Below are 24,997 nucleotides of genomic sequence, written 5' to 3'. Positions count from 1 at the left end.
TTTTCCTTATGAGTTTATTGGAGGTAAAAATCTAAAGAACCTTCCTGCCTGGGTGGGCTTTCAACCATAACCTTCAAATCTTAATATTAATATATACAGATCTCCTGAATATCTATGATAGATAATATATATGTATATATGATAAATATAAAATAAAATGAAAATAAATAATATTTGCAAGTGTTCTGATCTCAGGAATACCACTGCGGTGAAAATGATGTAGCAAAGTTTAGTGTAGTATTCTTGCCATAATAGGAAGGGCATCACATTAGGATAAGTGTAGTGTAGTATTTTTTCACAATAGTGATAAAGTAGTCATGATGTGAATTTAGGGAATTTTAAGGTGCACCTTACAAGCTGGAAATTGTTGGGCTAGAATGACTTTATGGGATAAAAACTTGGGATTGATTGTCATAGAAATAATAGCTTACTCTGATGAAGAAATGTTTACTCTTAAGGAATCAATTATTATAGATACTTCATAGTGTTATCCTCTACCAGAACATGTCTATTTTTCCTATTGACTTTTAAATATGTAATTCCTCATTGGAAACTGAATCTATTGCTGAATTAATTAAAATGCAAACTGTTTTGAATGTCTCTTGTATGGCATGTTCAGGATTTGAAAATGAGTAGTTAGTAGTCATAGGAATGTTGAGGAAAAGATATATTCTGTCCTCTTAACAATTAGTGAGTTTTCAAAGTTAGGAGTTTCCATAGAATTGAACTATTTTCTGTTTTAGTATGAGACAATACTAAAATACTGTTTTTTAAAAAAATAATGGCAAGTGTATTCTGACAATAATGTATAGTTTTATAACATTCATGTTGATGTCCCTCCGATAAATAAAGAGGTAATTCAAATTAGCAGGCAAAATGTTCATTTTTATAAAAGATAATACACAGAGAATAATATTTACTATACCAATACAGTGAAATTATATATTATGCAGCTCATTTTTAAGTTAATTTTATTGTCAAGGTGATATATAGAAGGGGTTGCAGTAATTGTAAGGTAGTGAATATATAACATCTCAAAAATTTTCCCCCCTCCCTTATTTTTCTCCCACTTTTCCTTCAACCCAATACTCCTCACAAGTTGTAAAGTAAATTTCTAACATGTTGTCTTGTGAGTGTTGCTATTGCATTGGTTTTCCTTTTGTCCTTTGTTGGGCCATTTTATTGCTCCGTTTCCCTTGCCAAATGAAGATAAATGTATATACCATACACAGGATACTGAAATCAAATACAACAGTGGACAAACCATAGAGGAAAACACAAAAGAAAAAAAAATCACATAGTACATTAAAAACAACAACCAAAAAGTAAAACCTCTCTTTCCATATCTAGGAGTTTATTTTGCTCAGCATCATTTTATGTGGTCATTTATACATAGCTATTGAGCCATTCTACTCATCTGCTAGGACTATCCTAGATACTTCCTAGTTATTACAAATGAGGGAAACCATGGAATCTGTTTTTTTGTGTCTTGCTTATTTTTCTTAGTAGGATTTTTCCAGCTCTTTCCATTTCCTTATGAATTGGAAGCATAGAATTCCTCCGTACATATATAAAACACATCTTTTTTCAATTCCCTCATCTACTGAGTGGTATATCGGTTTAAAACATGATTGCATGTAAGTATCACTTAAGGCCATTCAAAATGACAGATGGCAACTCAGCAGATATACTAATGTCATGATTTAAAATAAGATAGTATTTTATGGTGGTACAAGTGTTGAGATATCTGAATGAGTCGAGTGCATATCTTGCACTGAATTAGGCAGGAAGATATCCAATATCATATAGGATAAAAATGGTAGTGACAAAATATTTCCCTTGAGAAAGATATAGGAGGCTGCCAGAAGTATGAATTAGTTCAGATAATTTGAATAATTTAGAAATGCAACCTCAATTATGTCTCTTTACATAATAATCATGTAAGTGGAAGGGCAAAATAAGGGTAAGAGAAGAAAATAACTGACAGCAGAAAATTTTCCCGTTACAGTACAAAAAATATAATCTATAACTACCAAATTAAAGAGATCCCAATATAATATGTCCCACTTAATTTAGGTACATGCAGAATTTTTACTTGGCTTTTTCCTACTCTAATGCTCCAAAATAAATGAATACTTCTAAGAAAAGTTATGTGATTGCCATTGCTTCAACTTGAACAGTAACTGTGATAAGCCCTCTTTTTCTCATTTTTGCACTTGGAAAATAGTCCCTAAGTTGATGATGTTGTGGCTGTTTAGAGTCAGAGTTAGGGGCTTCTATTTGTACAATTATCCCAGAATAGTTTAAAGCCGTTTTTCCCCAAGACATCCAACTACATTGTCTGAAGCTGTACTTTGAACACACCCTCACACCTGAGCACATTATTTGAAATTATACTTCAGTTTTTCTTGGCACATTCTATTTGTGCCTTTGTCTTTTTTGCACATTCCTTTTGAGTTCATAGTTGCTCTATTTCCATTTCATCTGTACAAACTGCTAAGAACATTGTTCAACTACCACTTCTTGTTTGCACACGCCCAGTCTATGTATGAAAGTACTTTGTCCATGTTAAGCAATAGAGTAATACTTACTCTCTGAGGAGAAAAGTTCCACAATATAATCCTATGCCCACATTAGAGGATGTAGAATTTAAAGCATTTTGAGACAGTGATATTAGAATTGAAAGGCTCCTTAGGGAAATTTTCCTGGAGCTCATTAGTTTACCCTAAAGAAATAAAAATATCCACAAAATTTGGAGCTAATTACTAAGTATCCGAATTAACATTAGATCCTAGATGTTGTGTTAATACAAGTCATGATTGTATTATTGTTACAACAGAAACCTTCACAACTTGGCAATGTGTATGAGAAAATGAAAGAAAGGCATTAAAGCAAAATGTCTTATTTTTTAGGCATTTAATCCTAGTGGTGAGGGTAATGTCTGAACTCTTCCATTCAAAAAAAGCTTGAAATTTATAAGAACACTTTCCTACATATATGAATTTGTGTCAGGTTGATAGACAGGGTTATTTCAGCATGGAGATATACCTAACAAGAATTACATTTCAATAGAGTATTTGGCAGTTATGATGTGTCAATAGCTATTGAAGCATTTTCTATTTTAAAGAAGAATCAATTTGAGGAGTCTTCAGTCACATCAGTAAAGCTGTATGTTCAACTTAATACTTGGTGTTACTTGTCCTACATTTATAATGAGTAGGCTGATAAGATATCCAAACATATCTAAATATATTTCAATAAAATCCCGAACTGATATGGATAGAAGAGTCACTAATTGGAACTGTAGGACAAAGTAGGCTTGTCTGTGCTTTAGTTCAATCTATAATCTCCTGGCTAAATAAAGTTTTCAAAAATGTTCACAGAATACCTCTAAGAAAAGTTCATGACAGTTATATCTGTATAATATTTCTAAGGTCAGGATTAAAGCATTTGTTCCCAACATTTAGAATCAACAGGACCTGTTGAATTTATTGGTCCAGAATTTTATGTCTTCACATTCATAGCTCAACATTTTATCAATATGACTTTCACCAAAACACTGTTCTTATTGATCTAGTCTATGTCCTTTTACTTTTCAAATCCAAATAGTAGATTTCCTTACTGAAATTTCTTTCCTTCCTTTTCTTCTGTTAATCTGTGTTTATTACCTTTTTCTTTCCTTATTTATCTCTTTCCTCCAATCTTGTCCACACTGGTACTCACATTGTTCACACTTTCGTCAGAACTTTCCTTTTCTTCTTCCCTTTAATTATGACCCTGATTTTATCATTACATTTCATATTCATGTTCGTGGATATTTTGATGTTGTTCAAACAGACCTATCTTGGCATCTGTTTAACATAAACCTTAGAACTATCAGAGAGTTTATTTTCCTCTAAATCCATCTTTTCCTCCTGTAGTCCTTATCACCAAGAATGTAACTAACACAGTTAGGAGACAGAGATGTGAAAACACTTTATATTTCTTCTTACCCTACCTCCATCCATAGATAAGATGAATGATCAAGATTTTTTCAGTTTCTGTCATAATGTAATTTCTATGTACTCCTTTTTATGCCCCTGACACCAGCCTATTGCAAATACTCATCACCAGTCACTCAGTCCTAAAACAACTGTTTACAAAGTATGCATTTTTCCCCATAGTATTTTCATATTGGTCCTCTCCTTCACCAAATGACTCTCCTTGTAAGCACACAGAGTAAAGAACTCAGAGAAAAATTCTAGTACCATTATTTACTCACAACATTGACTGTTGGTGTTATATTTTTCATCTGTAAATGGATGTAATCTACTAGAAATATTGAAGACTATATTTGTTTTATTCTAGAGCAAGGAAAAAGAAAGTAAACAGTCCTTACATTTTCTACCTTAGCTTACAAATAAGGAAAGAGTCAAATTCAGTTTGTTGGTATAAAGTCAGAAATAGTTTCATGCAGAAATAAAAATAAATTTTAACTCCTGGCTCTGTAGCTTGTGTCCTTTTATGGTAACTGCAGTTATGTAAGTGGTATTATGTAAATTGTATCATGTATTTACAGCTGTAATGAAGAACATGTTCTTAATATATCATTGGTAAACATTGGTTATTGAATAGTATCTATATGAGAATGTTATTTGAACTAATCACACTAAGTTGAAACCTACATCTTAGTACATCAAAATATGGAAATAAATGATTTTATTTATAAGAAAATAATACCACCAAGAACAGTGAGTATACATTAGAAAGACCGCTGGAATAACATTACTGTTTTTACTGTCTCTACCTGTTTATGTGATTGTATTTCTTGATATTCAAACTCTCCTCTTGTTATTCTGGTTCTTTTTTTTTTTTTTCTTTTTGGTTCGTCATGGGGCCTGGACTCTGGGCCTGGCATTGTCCCTCAGCTCTTCAGCTCAATGCACTCTACTACTTGAGCCACAGTGTCACTTCCCACTTTTTCTGCTTATGTGGTGCTGAGGAATCAAACCCAGAGCCTCATGTAGGCAAAGCCAGCACTCTGCCTCTGAGCCACCTTCCCAGCCTTCCTCTTGTTATTGTTATTATATGTAATCCAACTCTGTTTATAACTATGCATTCAATATGGGAAATTTAGCTTCATAGATATCTAAAGATTTTTTTATTCCTTTTCAATCACAACATCGTCATTATCAGGCTACACTGTCGTCATCATCCTCTCCATCAAAATTATTATTAGTATCATAAGTGCTAATTATTGAACGTTGGATATTTGTCTATGATTTTATTATTATTTGTCTTTTGATTAATAATTTTAATGTTACCACTCTGCATGCATCCATATTGAAATTTTGAACAAATAAACAAAACAAAAAACTAAACCATATCAGGTTGCTTCACTATGTGCTTATAACAAATTATGGAATAGATTTCTTTGAAGCATTGAAAATTCCTAATCAGTATGAATTAACTTCCTCCCTCTCCTTAACTACAAACAAATATTTAAGAGTTTGGGCAGAACCTTTTCAAGTAATATACTGTAAATGTTACTACAATATCATATGTATATCTAAAATTCCCTTGAAAGTAATGAACTCTACTTTCTATTGAAATATTAGTTATTTTATTCTAGGAAACTTTTAGAAAACTAGAGTGTATATCTTTGAAATGAAAAAGGTCAAGAATAGTAACATGAAAATTTTAGAGGGTGTCTGTCATATATATATATATATATATATATATATGTTATGTGTAAAAAAGTACATTTTAGAGACTATTTGTCATCAGAAATATATACATATATCTAAATTTATTTGCAAAGTGATATACATCATAGTGAAACAAACATCTTAAAACATAATTAAAATAAAAAAAATACTTCATGAAACCAAGTGCTGGCAACTCACCCTTATAATACGAGCTATTCTGGGTGCTGAGATCTTAGAATTTTTTCAAAACCAGCCCAGACAGAAAAGTACTTATTAAATTCTTATCTCCAATTAACCACTGAAAACAGGAATTAGCTCTTTTCCTCAATTTCTGGAGTGCTGTCTTTGAGCATAAAAATGCTTAGGGACAATTCCCAGGCCTTGCAAACAACACCACCAATAACAAATTTTATCACATTAATTTCACAAAGGCATCTTTTAACTGCTGTGAACATTTCTTAGAAACATGAATACATACCTCTGTAAAATGTTAAGTAAAAAAGTATAGAATATTTACGTCTGTTTTAAAGACATGACTATTTATACTGTTTAAGATATTTAGGTAATGATTAGAAGTTAAGAATAATGATAGGTAGGTCATATACTGGGAGTGGTTTTTTTATTCTATTTTTATTCTATTTTACAATAGTAATAAAATGATATTTATAATGATTATATAAAATTACTCTTGCTTGGTATTTGACTTATCATAAGTGATAAATATTTTTAAATGATTTCCAAAGCAAAGGAGTATCAATTCTTTTGTGATTTCAAAACAATTAAGAAAATGATTTCAAGGTTGGTTCACTCTAAGTCTATATTTGTTTTCTTGTTCTAGTTTTCATATGTTTGTAGAAATTAAAATTCCAAACATTTAATGGATATTGGTATTCAGGAACATCTTCACATACAGTAATATTGGATTCCCTTAAGTGGAATTGCTTTATTTCATTTGTTACTTTCACCAATAAATCAAGATGATTGTGTATTTTGTTCTTTTCATTGCTTTTGGCTCTTATCTTGAGAATACGTTTTTCCTAGCAAGGTAGAGATAAGCAATTGGATTGTACAAGTAACATATGACTTTCATAAAATGCAGATGCATAGATTTGTGTCTACTGTCATTTGCTAAAGTTTCTTCCAGAAAAGTTTCTCAATTACTTAGAAATTTTTTCCCTTCCCCTCCACAAATTATACCGACATCAAATACAGTGAAAGCAGGGGTTATAATGTGGTGGAGGGACATACAAAGGAACAAAGAAATAATCTTATAAATGTGTTAGAAACAATCGCATGAAACAAAAAATGCATTTGAATACATATCTTAGGGTTCATTTCCCTAACATCACCTTATCTGACCTTTTCTGCTTGACTCAGACATATACTAGATATTGCAAATAAGGGAAACCGTGGGGGAAAAATAGGGATACAGATGAACCCATTGCAACAGTGAGAAGTACAAGTCGAAAAATGAACTTTACAACAGTGGGGGGGGGGGGTAGCGGGGAGGATTGGGTGGGGCGGCAGGGGAGGATGGGAAGGGATGGGAAGGGCAAACAAAGGAGGAGGCTACAATGCTTGATAAGAAATGTACTCATTATCTTGCCCATGTAATTGTAACCCCTCTGTACAGTTTTTTTCACAATAAAAAAATAAAAATAATAAAAATTACTTATCACATATACTTTTGGATTGAGTTATCTCTGTATAAACTCAAACGGACAAAATACCCTCAAAATAAACAGAAATCACATCTTTGTTTTAAATGCAGCAGTTTACCAAAAATATCTTTTTAGCAATTCTGCAGTTTGTGTGAAGAAGTTTTAACAATAGTTTTTTTAATGACATGCAATTCACTTACAATACAATATCTCCTTTTATTGTATACATTTTAGTGCTTTGGAAGTGAATTGTACCTTCATAGGTTTTAAAAGCCTAATTTTCACAAACTTGCATTTCTTCAAATAGAAATGCTGTAAATTTTAGAACAGACATTAAAATAGATATAAAATTCAGTTACTGGAATTTGCCCAGCATACATTCTCTATAGTGTGTCTTTTCAAAATTTGTTTTTGGGGATCATTTCCAGGGTCTCACACATACTATTCAAGTTCACTGTCAATTAACTACATTCTCTGTCCAAAAAAGTTTTTTACTTCTGTTTAATACATTCATAGAAGTGTAATACCTGGATCCTGTACAATTCTTTCACCTTTTGAAGACTTGAAAACTTGTTTGCTAAAATAATTGCATTATTAAACATATCGATCACTATGAGAAGTATATCAATTTATCCACAAATGCATTACTATATTTTGGGTCCTCTTTTTATATTATGGTCATACTAGTGAGTTTTCTTTTTATTATTTCTTAGACACTAAAGAGGAGCTTATTTCATATGTTCCTCCTATTGACTATTAAATTACATATGTTATTTAAAGAAATATTCAGGAAAAAATTTATATAGAATTAGAAGATAGAAAAATAAAGTTTCAGAATCACTGTAGCATTAACATTGTAGCATTAACAAATCTGTGCCCTCTGTTGGATATGTTTTCATTTCTGTTAGACTGTCCCTTGATTTATGAAACGTTATCACTTGATATAATCCACTTCTTTCTTTTCTTTAGCCCCTAATGTTTTCCATGTCAAATTTTTAGAAACCTTTACTGATCAATGTCATGAATTTTTACATTTAATTTTTATAGGTTTTTACAATTCACATTTAGTTTGATAATCATTCTTTATAAGGTTTGAGGTAGGCCATGTACCGGTGGCTCATTCCTGTAATCCTAGCTACTCAGGAGGCTGAGATCTGAGGATCGTGGTTTAAAGGCAGCCTTGGCAAGAAAGGCCATGAGACTGTTATCTCCAATAAACCACTAGAAAACTGGAAGTTTTTGCTGTTGCTCAAGTGGTAGAGTGCTCACCTTGAGCTGAAGAGCACATGGACAGCGCCCAAGCCCAGAGTTCAAACCCCATGACCAGCAGACATACAAACAAACAATGGATTGAGGTAGTAGTCTAAGATCATTCTTTAAATCTAGAGAGGCAATAGTGCCAATACAACCATTTAAGTTTCTGTTTTTATTTCATAAAGTCATAGCATCCTTTTCAAAATCTGTGGATCATAAAACTAAGAATTTATTTTTGAAATATCTGTTACCTTCTTCTATGTGTCTGTTCTTATAGTAGAACTATGTTGTCTTCACTACTAAACATGGTAATACTATTCAAAACTAGTATGAAGGCTCAAGCTACACCATTTTACAAGATTTCTCTGACTGACCTGTATTCCTTGAATTTACATATGAGATTATTGAGCAGGTGGACCAATGTTCTACAGAGATAACTAAGTATTTGATAGTCATTCATATTTCACACCTTGTGAAAATACAAACCCCTGATATTATATATAGAAAATGTCTTAGAGACTGCTCAATGCAGTCTCATTTAGGAATGAGTTAAGATTTAGATAGCAGTACAGCATAATAAAGCTGAATGATAACTACTTGAGCTTCACTGCAGAAGAGAGTGAGAGGGAGAAGAATGGTGGACCACAGAGGAGCTGTATGTCATTGGTATTGTTTCAAAAAACAGAAAGACTTCAGAGAAGAGAAGGAGAAAAATAAAGTGTCCTGAATCTAGTTTCTTTTTAATCCACCTGATAGATTGGACTGAAAGTCAGATAACATGGGAAAAATAAAATAGAAAATAAAGCATTGTATAGAGCTGTTACAATGTAAAGAAGCTGTACTAGGAATCTAATTAATTTCCAAATAAATAAGAGAAAGAATAACAATAACAATTGCTAACGTGGATAGAAGATGGATCACATTTTATCATACATAATTTTGAAAAACCATACTAGGTATGAAAATTTGAAATTCGGGGATGGGAAGGTGGCTCAGTGGTAGAGCACTTGCCTTGCATGCCTGAGACCATGGGTTCGATTCTCAGCACCACATAAGTAAAAAGAAAAAAAGCCGGAAGTGGCGCTGTGGCTCAAGTGGTAGAGCGCTAGCCTTGAGCTGAAGAGCTGAGGGACAGTGCCCAGGCCCAGAGTTCAGGCCCCATGACCGGACCCCCCCAAAAAATCAAAGTCATAATTTAAAATACAATTTGTATTATAACTAGATAGTATAGCTCAGAGGTAAAACATTGGCCTAACATATGTGAAGCAATTGTGTGATCTCCCAAGCATTACAAAGTACACCCAAAGCACACACACAAAATAACAAATAAACACACACACACACACACCACATACACACATTTGTTATTATCATATTAAACAGAGGAAATTACCACAAATAGTAAAAGTATTTTAAAATATGAAATCATAATATTGCTCATACTATTTAAAAGTTTAGTAGAAATAAAATAGTCACAAGATTCTTGGATTCTTTTTTTTTAAATTTTTATTTTTATTGTGAACATATTGTAAAGAAGGGCTACAATTTCATGGGCAAGATAATGAGTACATTTCTTATCAAGCATTGTAGCTTCCTCCTTTGTTTTACCTTCACATCCCTTCCCAGCCTCCCCCAGCCCAGCTGCACCAAAGTTGTAAAGTTCGTTTTCGACATGACAACTTGTACTTCTCATTGTTGCAATGGGTCCACCTGTATCCTTATTTAAACCACTTGTTTCCCCCCACACACACACACACAAATTATACGGACATCAAATACAGTGAAAGCAGGGGTTACACTGTGGGGGAGGGACATACAAAGAAACAAAGAAATAATCTTATAAATGCGTTAGAAAGCAATGCATGAGAGAAAAAGTAATTAAATACATATCTAAGGGTTCATTTTCCTAACATCACCTTACCTGACCTTTTCTGCTTGACTCATATATATATGAGATATTGCAAATAAGGGAAACAATGGAACCTATGTTTTTTGGGCTTGGCTTACTTCACATAATATAATTTTTTCCAAGTCTTTCCATTTCCTAACAAATGGGGCAATATCATTCTTTCTGATGGAGGCATAGAATTTCGTTGTTTATATATACCACATTTTCTTGATCCATTCATGTACTGAGGGGCAACTGCGTTGGTTTCATATCTTAGCAATGGTAAATAATGCTACAGTAAAATAGTTGTGCTGGTAGCTTTAGTGTGGTCTTGTTTGTAAATATTTGGGTAAATGCCCAAAAGTGGGATTGCTGGGTCATAGGGGAGCTCTATGTGAAGTCTTTTGAGGAACCTCCATATTAATTTCCAAAGTGGTTGAACAAGTTTACACTCCCACCACCAATGAAGTAAGGTTCTCTTCTGTCCACATCCCCTCCAGCATCTGTTCTTATTAGAGTTCTTGATGTCTGCCATTCTAACTGGGGTGAGGTGGTATCTCAGTGTTGTTTTGATTTGCATTTCTTTTATGGCTAGGGAGGTTGAGCATTTCTTCATGTGTCTATTGGCCATCATTCTTTCTTCTTCAGAGAAGTTTCTCTTTAAGTCTTTAGCCCACTTCATTATTGGGCAGTTATTTGTTTGAGGATTTGTTGTTGGGGGTTTAATTTTTTGAGTTCCAAGTATATTTTAGATATGAGACCCTTGTCCGTTTTATGGCTATTGAAGATCTTCTCCCAATCCGTGGGCTTTCTATTGATCTTGCTAGCTACTTCCTTTGCCATGCAGAAGGTCTGCAACTTCATGCAATCTCATTTGTCCAACCTTCCTTTGATTTGTTGTGTTTCCGGGTCTCTATTAAGAAAATTTTGGCCTGCGCCAAGGAGACCTAGAGTTTCTCCTATTCCATCCTGTAATGTTTTCAGAGTGTCTGCTTTGACTCCATGTCTTTGATCCATTTGGAGTTGATTCTGCTTCAAGGTGATATATATGGATCTAGCTTTAGTTTTCTACAAGTACTTAACCTATTTTTTCCAGCAACATTTACTGAAGAGGCTCTCTTTCTTCCATTCTATTTTATAAGCTCCCTTATTTAAGATTAGATGGCTATAGGTCTGAAGTTTCATTACTAGGTTTTCAATGCTATTCCATTGGTCCTGAGGTCTGTTCTTGTGCCAGTAAAGAACTGTTTTTATTTCTATGTCTTTATAGTAGTGTTTGAAATTTGGTATTGTTATTCCTCCAGGTGTGTTCTTTCCGTTGCGGAGCGTTTATGTAATTAGGGGTCTTTTATTGTTCCATATGAATTTTTTGATTGCCTCTTCTATTTCCTTGAAGAATGAGGTTGGAATTTTGATACGTATCACATTGAATTTGTAGATAACTTTGGGAAGTATTGCCATTTTCACGATGTTAATCTTTCCAATCCAGGAGCATGGAAGTTTTTGCAACTTTCTAAGTTCTGTTTTGATTTCCTTTTTCAAGTTTTTAAAGTTTTCATCATAGAGGTCCTTCACTTCTTTGGTTAAGGTAATTCCTAGGTATTTTAGTTTTTGTGGGGCTATCACAAATGGAGTTGCTTTCCTAATTTCAGCCACACTTTTCTCATTGTTGGGATACAGAAAAGCCATTGATTTTGGGGGGTTAATTTTATACTCTGGTAATTTGCCAAAGTTTTGAATTAGCTTGAGTAATTTGGGAGTGGATTCTTATATATTAAGTAAATTGAAAATTAAGAAATAAAAGAAATGAGAAATTTGTAAAAAAAAAAGTTTTAAGTAATAAACATTTTGAAATATGTGTCCTTTTATTTTGACAAAAGATTGATGTTACTAGTGTTTTAACTCAAGATTTAGAATATGATAACCAGGTGCTCTATATCTTGCTAGGGATGGCTATATCTCTAATCATTTCACTCTGGAAATTTTATGATAAGGTCTCATAGTTTCTCAGTCTCTCCGAATTACAAACCCTATTTACACTTCCCACAATAGTTAGAAAATGGAAACCACAAATCACTATGCCTAGCTCAAACATTTTTTTTTTAATTCTCGTACAAATATTTCCAAAATGTGACCAGGTAATAAAGCCTTTTTAAATAAAGTATGTGCTTCTTGAAAATACAGTATTTGTTACATGGACAAATATGTTTAGAACTATAAGAAAACACATTTATTTAAATTCACAAACCATATAAAATTTAAGAAAATAATTTTTACATATTCACATGTTAACTATTTTGAAAGCAAAATATATATCTGAATAATTTACATGTGTTAATATTATACAAAACTAAATTAACAAATCCTCCAACTCTGAAAAAAGAATTACCCTAAAGAAACCAAACAAAATAAGTTCAAAATTTGAAATTTAGAAAATAAAATGAAGTGTTCTCTTTAGTTGACTTAATTAACTGTAAACCCTTTGTATATCAATTTTTTAATAAAAAATGCATGAACAAAGAAAGAAATATACCCATTGGTCAATAGCGACAGGAAAAACATCAGTAGTTTTTTTTGAGTGTGCAAAAATTCAATGGAAGAGATAACAATGTTCCTTCCATCATAAATGTACTCATTATCTTACTTATGTTACTGTATCCCCTCTCTACATTACCTTTACAGTAGAATTAAATTGAAATTAAAAATGAACTAATCAATATACCAATTAAGAATTCGTAGGGAGCTAGGAAGTTGGCTCAGTGGTTGTGTGCTTGCCTTGCATGCTTGAGGCCCTGGGTTTGATTCCTCAGCATCACATAAACAGAAAAAAAGCTGGAAGTGCCGCTGTGGCTCAAGTGGTCAAATGCTAGCCTTGAGCTAGCCTTGAGGGACAGGGCGAAGTCCCAGAGTTCAGGTTCCACGACTGGACCCCCCCCAAAAAAAAAAACAAAAACAAAAAAACCCCACCAGAATTACTAGAAGCCATTGGTTAAAAACTTTTTAGAAAACTTCCCTAATTACCCAAGTAATATAATTTGATGATACTATTTAAATACTTCAACTTCAGCAGAGAAGCCAAAAGTTTAAAAATGTTACAAAGTAAAGTAATAAATCAGAATATATTACTATTAATAATAATCAAAAGATGAATTTATAGTGGTAATCAAATATGTAAGAAATGAGGCAATTTGCCATTCGTTTGCACTTTATAAGTGAGAAGGAATTTTCTAGGTCTTTTAAAATATATAGTAAGTTTAATGAAGAAACTATTCTGTCACATCATATGAAACTGGGATGAAGCTGATATTAGAACAAAGAGTAGATTCTACTAAGTTTTGGATGTTAATGTTTATACCTATTTTGGTTGTTGGAAATTGTGTTCAACTTGGGGTATTATTTTTGTTAAATTGGTGTCATATCAGTGGTTAATTTTAGGATAAGGGTTCCCTTTCCACAAGAACATGCTCCTGATCTGTCTTTTTAGCCTTCCCATTATCAATGGCATAAGAGTTGCACACCAACTTGTCTAGATTCCTACCTTGGTTGGCCTGGATTCTGTAGTCCTTCCAATTTTATTCTGTAGATAGTGCAGGATGGTGGAAATAATCCAATGCACCCAGCAATAAATAGAGAAGGAAGTCCACTAAACTTTTGGCCTGGGTTCTGTTCTCAAGCCTCCTCAATAATTAAGAGTTCAGATGGGAGCCCCTGGTGCCACGCAGTAAGACTATTTTTTTTTAAAGCAACTACACATATATATGACTTAGTCATGTGAAAACCTCAGGACAAGAATAAAAGATCAGTGAAACATAAAGGACAGGCCCAATTTTAACTAGCTACTTAGAGGCTGAATAAGCTTAGCTAGCTACTCAGGAGGCTGAGATATGAAGACCACTATTCAAAGCCAGTCCAATCATGAAAATAAATGTGATTATCTCCAAAAAAAAAAAAAAAACAGAAGTGGAACAATGGCTCTAGTGGTAAACCACTATCCTTGGTCACAGAAGATTAGGGAGAGTGCCCAGTCACTTTCAAGCCTCAGGAATGATGAATGAATGAATGAGCACTTGCAAATGCACGTGCATGTATACGCGTGCATGTGTACACACACACACACACACACACACACACAAATGAGTATTTCAATGCAAAGTTCTTTTTTTACGGTGTTGTAATCTATTTCCCTGTATTAGTTTACAAATTAACAAAATCAGCTAAGCACCTACTTACATACAACTCATCATGTTTCTCTAAAGTGAACTCTCTTTTTGGAAGCATGCTTTTATTTGAACCAAATGTAAATTATTCAGAAGTTCGATTTATCTCCCTCAATTCTGTAGAATTAGATGATTGTTTAGCTTGGTCCAACCAATATAATTTTGTGAAATCCTGCATCAAGCAACGTATTTCTTTCACTAGACGGGAAGCCTCTTTCAAACAATTAATAATAGGTTTTCTTCTCCTTGCTAGCATCTGTAGTTTTAATATCTTCTTATATTTCATGATCTGTCTGTGTATGACAAAGACTGCTGTGCAAATAAAAAGACCCTTTGCAGCACTTATCATTTATATACCATTCATAGATATGAAGGTGTTTAAATATTACTGAAATTGCTTTGGAATGAATCATGTTCACCTTGACTATCGTGAAAAAGAAGAATTGGTTTCTCAGAACTTTAGGAATGAACTTGATTGAAAGAAACAAAAGGAAAAGTGAGGAACAACTCGACACATACATTCAAATGAAACAAAACAACCCAAGAAAACAAATTAATTAAGTACTGAAGAACCTGCAGGAAATGCAAAGACTTAAAAAAATCAGGTATGACAAGCTTATGAAAATCCTGACTACATGGGAGTCTACTCTTGTGAGGATAGAGGTTAAAGCCCAGACTGGACAAAGATGTGTACACAATGCCATGCACCTGATATTCTAAATTCCAGGAAGAATAACATAATGTGGACTGAGCTCAAGATCATATACAAGTATCTGAAAAATAATCAAGATAATTTAGGGCTGGAGACATGACAAAGTGGTAAGAACACCCACTTATGGGGCACAAGACACTCAATTCAAACTCTAATATTATGGGCATTAAAGTAAAAAACTATGATTTTAAATAATTGGAATAATTGTAAGATTTGAATATTTGAGTGGAAAATGCATGAGCGAGATAGAATGAACCCATGGTGCAATGCTTTTAACTTAAGTGAAAATATTTTCTGGTACTTCAGAAAAAACAGTTACCTGGCAAATGAGCATGGTTGTACATTTGGGTGATGGACATACTTTACTTACACAGGTGTAAATTAAATAGATTTTATTTGGGTAGTTTGTACTTCTTGAACTAAGAGCCTTGATGATGTCCCTGAAAATTTTCTCTCAAGGCTACCACTCTACTACTTTGAGCCACAGTTCCAATTCTGATTTTCTATTGATTGTTTGGTGATAAGAGGCTCCTGGACATTACTGCCCAGGATGACTTCAAACCATGATCATCAGATCTCAGCCTCCCGAGTAACCAGGATGCCAGGCATGAGCCGTCGATAGTTTTAATAATTTAGTAAACTGTACAGTTACTGAAGTTATTCATTATCATTATAACCTGTGTAATATATGTGTGTATGTATATAACAATGCATACAGATAGAAATATCTTAACATATTTTTGTATCTACAGTAGGTTTATGAAATCATCCATTATAAAATAAAATGGAGACAAAAGTTAATAAGGAGCAAAACAAAGGAAATGACCACATGTTTCTTGTTGTTGAATGGAATACGAATTGCAAAAATCAGTTTGGGAAAATTATCTGTACGTTAACAAAATAGATAAGAGCTATTAATTCCAATCCATCTGTTTGCCCATGTTGTGCAACCTCACACATGAGTGTCAAAATCAAACCACAATTTTTGCCTTTGCTTTTAACTCACCTGTTATAATTTACAGGTTAGATGAAGTAATCAAATAAAGATTAAAATAATATTATGTGAGGCTATGAATTGGAGCTGAAAATTATATTAAATGTGATAATAGCTAATTCAATTGCATACTTCTTACTTTTACTCTGTGATGTCCCTCATTCCCACATTAGGAAAGTACATAGATGGTTCTCACTAAATTATATGTACAATTATGAAATAATGTATTGAAAAAATATGGGAACAATGTGGTTTTAGCTTATTTAGACCTGTAGGGGGAAGTGTGTTTTTGAGGACTTGCAATACATTGTGATGAAGATGAAGGGAGGGATGTTCTTATTCTGGAAAACTGGCTAGAGGATTGCTCCCATAAAGGTAGTGATGAATTCTACCAAAAGATTACAATAAAATCACTTTCACAACCATGTTCACTGCTGCATTATTCACCATAGCCAAGTTACGGAAACAACCCAGATACCCTTTGGCCGAGTGATGGTTAGAAAAAGTTTGGCACATATACACAATTGATTGCACCCATCCATTCTGAAGCCTGTTACATTATTTGCAACGAAATGGATAGATCTAAAAATATATTAAGTGAACTAAGTCACTAAGTGAACTAAGCCAGATGCACAAAGGACCCATGTTTTGTCTCATATTTGGAAGCTAGAACTTTATACAGGTTTACACAAATATATTAACCAAAGCGTGCTATTTGCAGAGGAGTATTTCAAAGGTGTAATTTCTTATAAAATTGAAGTTTTAATCCAACAAAATATATATCAGGAAACTATCACTTGGAAGATGTGAGGGGAAGTCAAAAGGAAGGAATAAAGAGAGTTATGGAGGAAGAGAGTGAAGGTATAATATTCAATGCAGATAGTATGAAACTAGAAAAAATTAAAGTGGGGTGAGGTTTGGAAGGGTGTGGAAAAGTTATATAAAGATCCATTATACTTAAAAAAATACTGATTTGTTGAATGGAAATTCCATTTTCCAAGTATTTAAGATAATAAAAATATAATTAAAAACAATGGAGACATCTGATCTTAAATTCTATTTCCATCTCTTTTAAAAAATTTAATTATTTTCTTTATAAATTGATCAGAGGGATGGATTTTGTAGTTAGCTAGATCATTTCACATCTGTCTCTCTCTTCCTCTCTCCCTTTCATGGTTCTCATAGGTAATATGATTGTTCCATAATTATCCTAATTTATTTTGCTTTTATATTTTTGGTTGCATCATTTCACTTTCTGCTCTGCCATTTCCCAATTCATTTATATAGAAGGCATTATTTCCTATTTTCTCATTCCTAGAATAAGCTGTACATGAAGACACCACTGGTCCTCATTTTCAGTCTGTACCTTTGAATACGGAGGAAAATCTTTCCTCTGCTCTCTACCAATTCCCTACTCTCCAGTTAGAATAATTTAGAATAGTAAAAATTAAAAAGGAGAAAATAAATAATAGTGAAAAAAACAGATGCAGAAAATTTACTGGATTTTTCTGACCAGTTCATCCAATGTGAACTATTGGAGAAATACATGGACACCTCATTCTCACTGGCACTCAAAATCTCTGGCTAGGCAATTCTGATGAAGATGAGGAACAAGATGAAAAAGTAAGAAATGGTATCAATTGCAAAAGAAAAATGGAGAAGGATTCATGTAAATTTCTTCTTTGGTCTGCCGAAAATAATCGCCTTACTACAGTGTAGAGACTACTTTCCAAAAAGGCCACTCATGTGAATGCTAGGGATAACGATGAATATACCCCTCTTCATCGAGAAGCCTACAGTGGGCACTTAGATATTGTCCATGAGTTGGTGGCTCAAGGTAGATATTCATGCAATAATCATGAATGTCTGGACAACCCTGCACAGTACTTATACATGGAATAATACCAGAGTGGCTTCTTTATTTCATCATGATGCTGATACAAATGACCAAACTAAAGGCTTCTTGAGCCCCTTGCATCTTTCTGCTGAGAATAGAAATAGCAAAGTTATGCTAGATCTCCTTCTGTTGAACCATTATATAAAACCAGGTCTGAAGCACAACTTGGAAGAAACTGCATTTGATATTGCCAAAATAATAATTATGTATCACTACCTCTTTGAAGTTGTAGAAGGCTGTAGAAATTGTTCTCCTAAATCCTAATGGTTTGGGTAAGTTTCTTAAATTTCAAAATTGCCAGTCCATCCTAGGTGTCCATACAAAATATTTTTACAATACAGCAGCAATATCTTACTTTAAAAATTCATGGATTCCATGGTATTCTTCCAAGTGAACTGCCTGACTTTGATATAAAAATATATTTGAGTTGTTTTTATACACCTATAATGATTTTTGTGATTTTTTAATCAGAAATAATTTTAAGTTATCTGTTGAAATGAGTAGTACAGAAACTAAAGATAATTCTGGTGCTTTTCTGAAGCAGTGTATTTTAAAATATTTAGTATTCTGTTTGTATAATGTCCATAATCTATTTCATTCTCTCCTAGATACAATACTTTGAATTCAACATTGTTTTACAATAATAATAAATTAATTAATAAATGTGACCTTTCAGATTGCATTCCATATAGAAACAGTTTAAGATTCCTTTAATTCCTAGGTCCTTATAGAATTTTATTTCTTTGGGATAAAATGACAATGTTATCATATTTCAAATTTTATAAAAGTTATGCTATGTAAAGGCCTTTCTAAAAAGGTGAAGATTGAATACATTGATGTCAAACTAACATTTATTTCTATTAATTACATGTATTATTACACTTGTATATTTGTACTCAATTTTTAAATTACTGTTTAATTTCTTGCATCTGAAGAATGAAAAATATGGAATACTTCACAAATTTTCATATCATCCTTGTACAAGAACCATGTAAAACTCTGTATTGTAATTTGGGTAGACGTGCTGCTGAAGCATGTAGTATCCTGTAAATTTAAATAGTTAATAATGCAATCTTAAGACAGGCATATATCCTTGGTTGCCTATTTGTAACAAGGAAACCTTATTGTTCCCAAAATTTCTATTCATATTATTTCTGTAAAATTCTGTGTATGGTGGAAAAAACATATTTTTTCTTCGATTGCTCACATTTGTAATTTTTGTCAATGATTATTTTAAGTCTTTTTCGTTTGAAATTTGATCATACTTTGAAGCCTTTATAGCTAGGTCCAAAGGTGATGGCTTTTCAAATACTTGTTTCTCAACTGATTGAGCTTTGTGGAGCTAATGCATTCAAAGTAAGCCTTACTTAAGAGCTACTTCTAAACTTCAGTAGCATAAAATTTCCCAAATAAAGGCTTACTGGCACAAATGTCTCCCTGACCCTATACCCTTGCTCCATGTAGGAACAGACCAACCAGAATATCTTACCCTGATAGCATAGATTGTCTTACTGGAGCAAAACTAATCTTAGTTACAAGGGATCATAGAGAGACGAACAGTTCAGACAGAAATGTTCAGACTAGAAGGTCTTTTTTCAAAATATAATTGTTTATTACACCCTACTATTTCAAAAGTAGCTAAAGCCTAGAAGGTGAAAAATTATTCATATGCATGATTCCCTAATGCCCTGGCCTGTCTACCATCCAACCAGGCAGAAACTTACACCACTGATTTTCTATCACCAAATATATTCCATAGTGCCAGGAGAAGTCCATATGTTTCTTCTTGTTATTAGGCCTTAATTTGGTAATGTTTTAATCACAGTGTTTCTTCTTGTCTCTAGGCTGTACATCTCCGAATGGTAATGCTTTAGTTCTAATTCTACCAAACACTGAGGTAGAGGTAATGGAATAATACTTTCAAACAGTTGCCTTTGATACCATAACCACAACAGAACAATGCAAAACATTTTCATATATTATATATAATTATATATTTTATATTTATATATGCTGATTTTATATTTCACACAGTGAATTTTACTAGAATTAATTATAATTTGACAAATTAATTGATATTTATTCCAATAAATAGATTGGAATATAAATAATCAGGATTAGAATATATATTAGAATATAAAAAGTATCAATGCAATGTTTTCGGTATAAACTTGTGATACCTTCTAAGTGTTCTTGGTTTCTGAATTCACATGGTAAAAAAAAAAAACAAAAACAATGTTGTTTTCCTCTAATCTATAAGGGATTTTACTCTGCAGATGTTTATTGTTTTAACTCGCTTGTCCCAAACTGTTTTTCTCCATATTTCTGAAGCATTCCTACTGATTATACTCAAATTTTATTGATATGATATATAAAAGCTATTATTCTTCTACAGGATCCATGGGTCCTAGGATCCCAGGTCCCAGTTATCCGCATCATCACATAACTAGGGCAAGAGTTCTCACCTAGGCCCATGCAACATGCCAGCAGAAAGTAATTGAAGACCCATCTCAATTTCTCATTTCCTATATTTCAGGGCCCCAATTCCTTGAAATGCAGGAATTAGCAGTAAGCAATTTGGGAAATGCAAGGCAACCTAAAATGCAAGATGAAATCACAAAATGTGAAAGTACAGTAATTCAAACTTTCAATTTTCAGATGACCATCCAATATGAGTGAAAAAGATCACAAATGTCACAAGATTATTTGTAATACCCCTCTCCTAATGATTAATAAATGATTTCAGTCCAACATCATCAGGCCAAAAAATAGTTCCTGGAACGATAGATTCATAATTGTCTACCAATGCTAGGAATACTTGACATAGAGGTCAAATATAATTCAGGAAAACATTAATTGAGAAGATCCTTAGTGCTTCAAAACACTGGTACTTCATTAAAACTTGGTTCTGTAGTATAAAAATGTTGTCATTCTCAAGCAAATGATAACCTACATTGAATCTCCTGAAAGTATATTCCTTTTCAAATAAACTTTTTAAAATCACATTTGCCAAAATAACACTTTACAAGTAGATGATATTTAGTGATGTTACAGGTTTTTCATGTGTAAGGAGCAAGTTACAATAGAGTTGATTTATTTACTCTGCACTAATGCCAAACAGGTTCAACCATTCATTAATGTGTAGAAATAGTACCCTCCTCCATTTGTGCTTTTCAGTAGGTGCCTTCGAAAATTTGTTAACTAGATCAGCCTCCCATATTTCAAACCAAAATATTAGCTAATAAAGTAAATTTAATCACATAATAAGTACATTTTAAAAAGTCATGAATTGTTGCCTTATCATATGGTGTTTTATGTTTTCCCTATCTGTCTAGCATAGTAAGAAATATGATTTTAAGTCTTGAATATGGGTACTCATCAGATTTGACAAACATAAAACTGTCTTCTATTTCTATCATATTCCTCTACAGTAGTAAATTTTTAGTTTTCTTCTTTTGCCAAAACTTATAGTAGTAGAAAATATTATCCCATGTAAAATAAAGTAATCACAAACCACTGTACAAAGCCATTTATAAAACTGGTGGTTAGGAACACATTCTAAGGCATTTTTAAACTTTCTTGTTGACTACAGATTAGTCAAAAAAACAATACTGTTTGGCGTCTAATTTGAATTAATTATCCATTTTTAATCAGAGGACCATCAAATTGAATGCTATCCGACTAGACAATATTTTCACAATATACTTACCAATATTTTGAAAAAAGAATAAATATAGTCCATTCTCATACTAAAAGGGAAAACAGTTTAATTCTATGGAAATTTATAACTTTTAAAAGTAAATAAGTTGTTAAGAAGACAGAATGTATGTGTTCTTCAACATTCCAATGACTAGTAACTACTCATTTTCAAATTCAGAAGATTCCATACCTGAGAGATTCAAAAAAGTACCGGCTTGCATGTTATGCAATTCTGCAATAGATGCATTTTCCAAAGGGATGTTACAGATTGAGGTTCAACAGAAAAAAACCACATTCTGGTAGAGGATAAAACTATGTAGCATTGGTAATAATTAATTCTTCAAGAGTAAGCAATTGTTTATCTCAATAAGCTAGTTTTTTATGACCATCAATCCCAATATTTATGATATAGAGTCATCCTAGCCCAACAGTTTCCAACTTTTAGGGTGCACCTCAAACTTCCCTTCATTCACATCATGAATAGCTTATCTCTATTGTGAAAAAATAGAACTCTACTAATGTGATGACATACATGTTCTGGAAAGAATACCATAATAAACTGGGTTGCATCATCCCACCCCCCACCCCGCCACTGGGATTCTTGAGATCGGAACACTTGTAAATATTATTTATATTTATACTTTTTAAACTATCTTCTAAATTCTGGATGCTAAGATTGGAAGATTACAGTTGAAAGCACACCCAGGCAGAAAGATTCCCTAGATTCTTATCTCTAATAAACATCTCAGCAAAAGCCAGATGCAAGTGGCACTGAGGTTGAAGTGGTAGGGCACGAGTCTTGAGCATAAACAAGCTCAGAGACAGTGTCCAGGCCCAGAGTTCAAGCCCTAGGACAAACCAATAAAACAAAAACAAATCCAAACCTAACATTTTTCTCAGTGTATACAGTAGCAAATAATTAAGGAAATTGCTTCCTGTGTTACATACAGGTAGAAGAAAGAAGATGTCACACGATTATTCTCTTCATACCATGTTATACCAAAGATTCCAAAAATTGCTCTTATTCTCAATTTATAAATTAATATCATCAATTTTTTGGCAACTCTGTCTACAACATTCACATTAAGTTCTAATTATAACTCTCTTGAAAGAATATTCTAGGGAAATAGAATGCAAAATCATTTGTGAATTTGTCATTAACTCTCTACTTAAAAAGAATTTCGTAGAATCCTATAGAATATAAAATTTCAAGCAAAAACAAATTATTTTAAATCTAAATTCTAATTTAGCCAGATCTTCAAAATCCTATATTAGACGAACTTTGCTATTTTTCCAGGCCTAATCTTTTGTAATCCTGCATCATTTCTTTGGGATACAACAGAATGATGATAACTTATTTATCAAATTTTGGATGGGAATCATAAGTCATTTAACATCTAGGAATGTTCTGTAATGAAGAGAGAATTTAAAACACAAGTGAGGATTAAGTATGAGTTGCATTTCAACAGGAAATTTGACTTCTCAAAACATAATGACAAAATTAGCCCAAACGTCCAACTATGTATTCCTTTCTTGTTTGTTTTGTTTTATTAAGACAAAATTACCTGGTCCAGGGAACATATCACTATGTAATTCCATTATCTAATCTCCTGTCTTAATCTCAGTGCTAGAATTCTAAGCTTGTATCACATTGCCCTGCCATAGTTTCTTGGTTTATTTAATCTAGATACAGACTACCAATTCTGAACTTCTCCAGTGATATTATACACCAGAGTGACTGCTTAGACTGTTTTCTATTTTCAAGGATGTTCTAATATTTGACACAGGATATGAATATTTTCAGATGCACCTGCGGGATCTCTGATTCATTCCACCATGGATCTGATCCCTTTAATAATGATTATTGACTCTCTTACTATCTCTGATCCCTACCAATGAAATATTCTCAAACTTCTTTGAAGGAAGTTCATTTGAGGACTTCTAATATTAAAAATTATCACTTGATTCTAGTCTTGTTCAGGACATACATTTATTGTTTTCTAACTTTTCTACACATTCTGAGAGTTGTTTCATTTGTGTATTTGTGTGTGCATATATAAGTGCTTCTTTGTCTATGTGTATGCTTGCATGTATGCATGCAAAAGCCTCAAGCTCTTATTCAGCTCATGACTGGTATTCCATCACCTGAGCCATTCTTCCAATCCAGCTTTTGACTGCTTAATTTTATATACAGTTGCAAAGAGTGTTCTGCCCTGGCTGGATGCAAACTGAACTTCCAAGACTCCTTTACATTCTTAGGTTTTATTTCTCCAGGACTATCAAATTTTAAACTACAAACATTTTTTGAGGGTAATGTCTAAGCTGTAGCCCAGATTTTTAACTCAAGAATTATTTTTGTTTGTTTTGGTGGGAGGTCCAGTCATGGGGCCTGAACTCTGGGCCTGGGCTCTGTTCCTCAGCTCTTCAGATCACGGCTAGCCCTCTACCACTTGAGTCACATTGCCAATTTCAGCATTTTTCTTTTTTGCTTAAGTGGTGCTGAGGAATTGAACCCAGGGCCTCATGCAGTCAAGGCAAGAGCTCTACCACTGAGCCACCTTCCCAGCCCCTAACTCAAGAATTCTTATAAAGATAGTTGAACCCACACATTACATACCCTGAGTGTACACTGTTAGGAATGTGATCGTAAGGTGGGTAATGTTGAGATATGAGGATTGAGGTTCAAAGCCAGCCCAGGTAGGATAGTCCCAGAGCCTCTTTTCTCAAATTAACTGAAAGAAAACTGGAAATGGCACTGTGGATCAAGTTGTAGAGCATTAGCCTTGAACTGAATAGAAGAGAGACAGCTCGCAGACCCACAGTTCAAGTGCCAAGACCACCGCCAACAAATATATGTGTGTGTGCATGTGTGTAAAGAAAAAAAGAAATGTGATCTTAGCCACCAGTTCATTGCTAGCATAATCCCTGCTCTCACAAGATGGACATTTTTTCCAGTTAATTCCATGTTGTTATATTTGACTTGCATTG

General features: G+C 33.2%; 1 pseudogene; it reads right to left on the bottom strand.

Annotated features, from left to right (window-relative positions):
• Positions 1–19,249: 19,249 nt before the first annotated feature.
• Positions 19,250–19,346, bottom strand: LOC138840848 (U6 spliceosomal RNA; annotated as a pseudogene).
• Between the last annotated feature and the right edge of the window lie 5,651 nt (positions 19,347–24,997).

The sequence above is a fragment of the Dipodomys merriami genome, unplaced genomic scaffold (genome assembly GCF_024711535.1).
Source record: "Dipodomys merriami isolate MVZ:Mamm:240054 unplaced genomic scaffold, mDipMer1.0.p SCAF_302, whole genome shotgun sequence".
NCBI lineage: Eukaryota > Metazoa > Chordata > Mammalia > Rodentia > Heteromyidae > Dipodomys > Dipodomys merriami.
The sequence above is the reverse complement of the archived record's forward strand: the minus strand, read 5'-3'. Positions and strand labels throughout refer to the sequence as shown.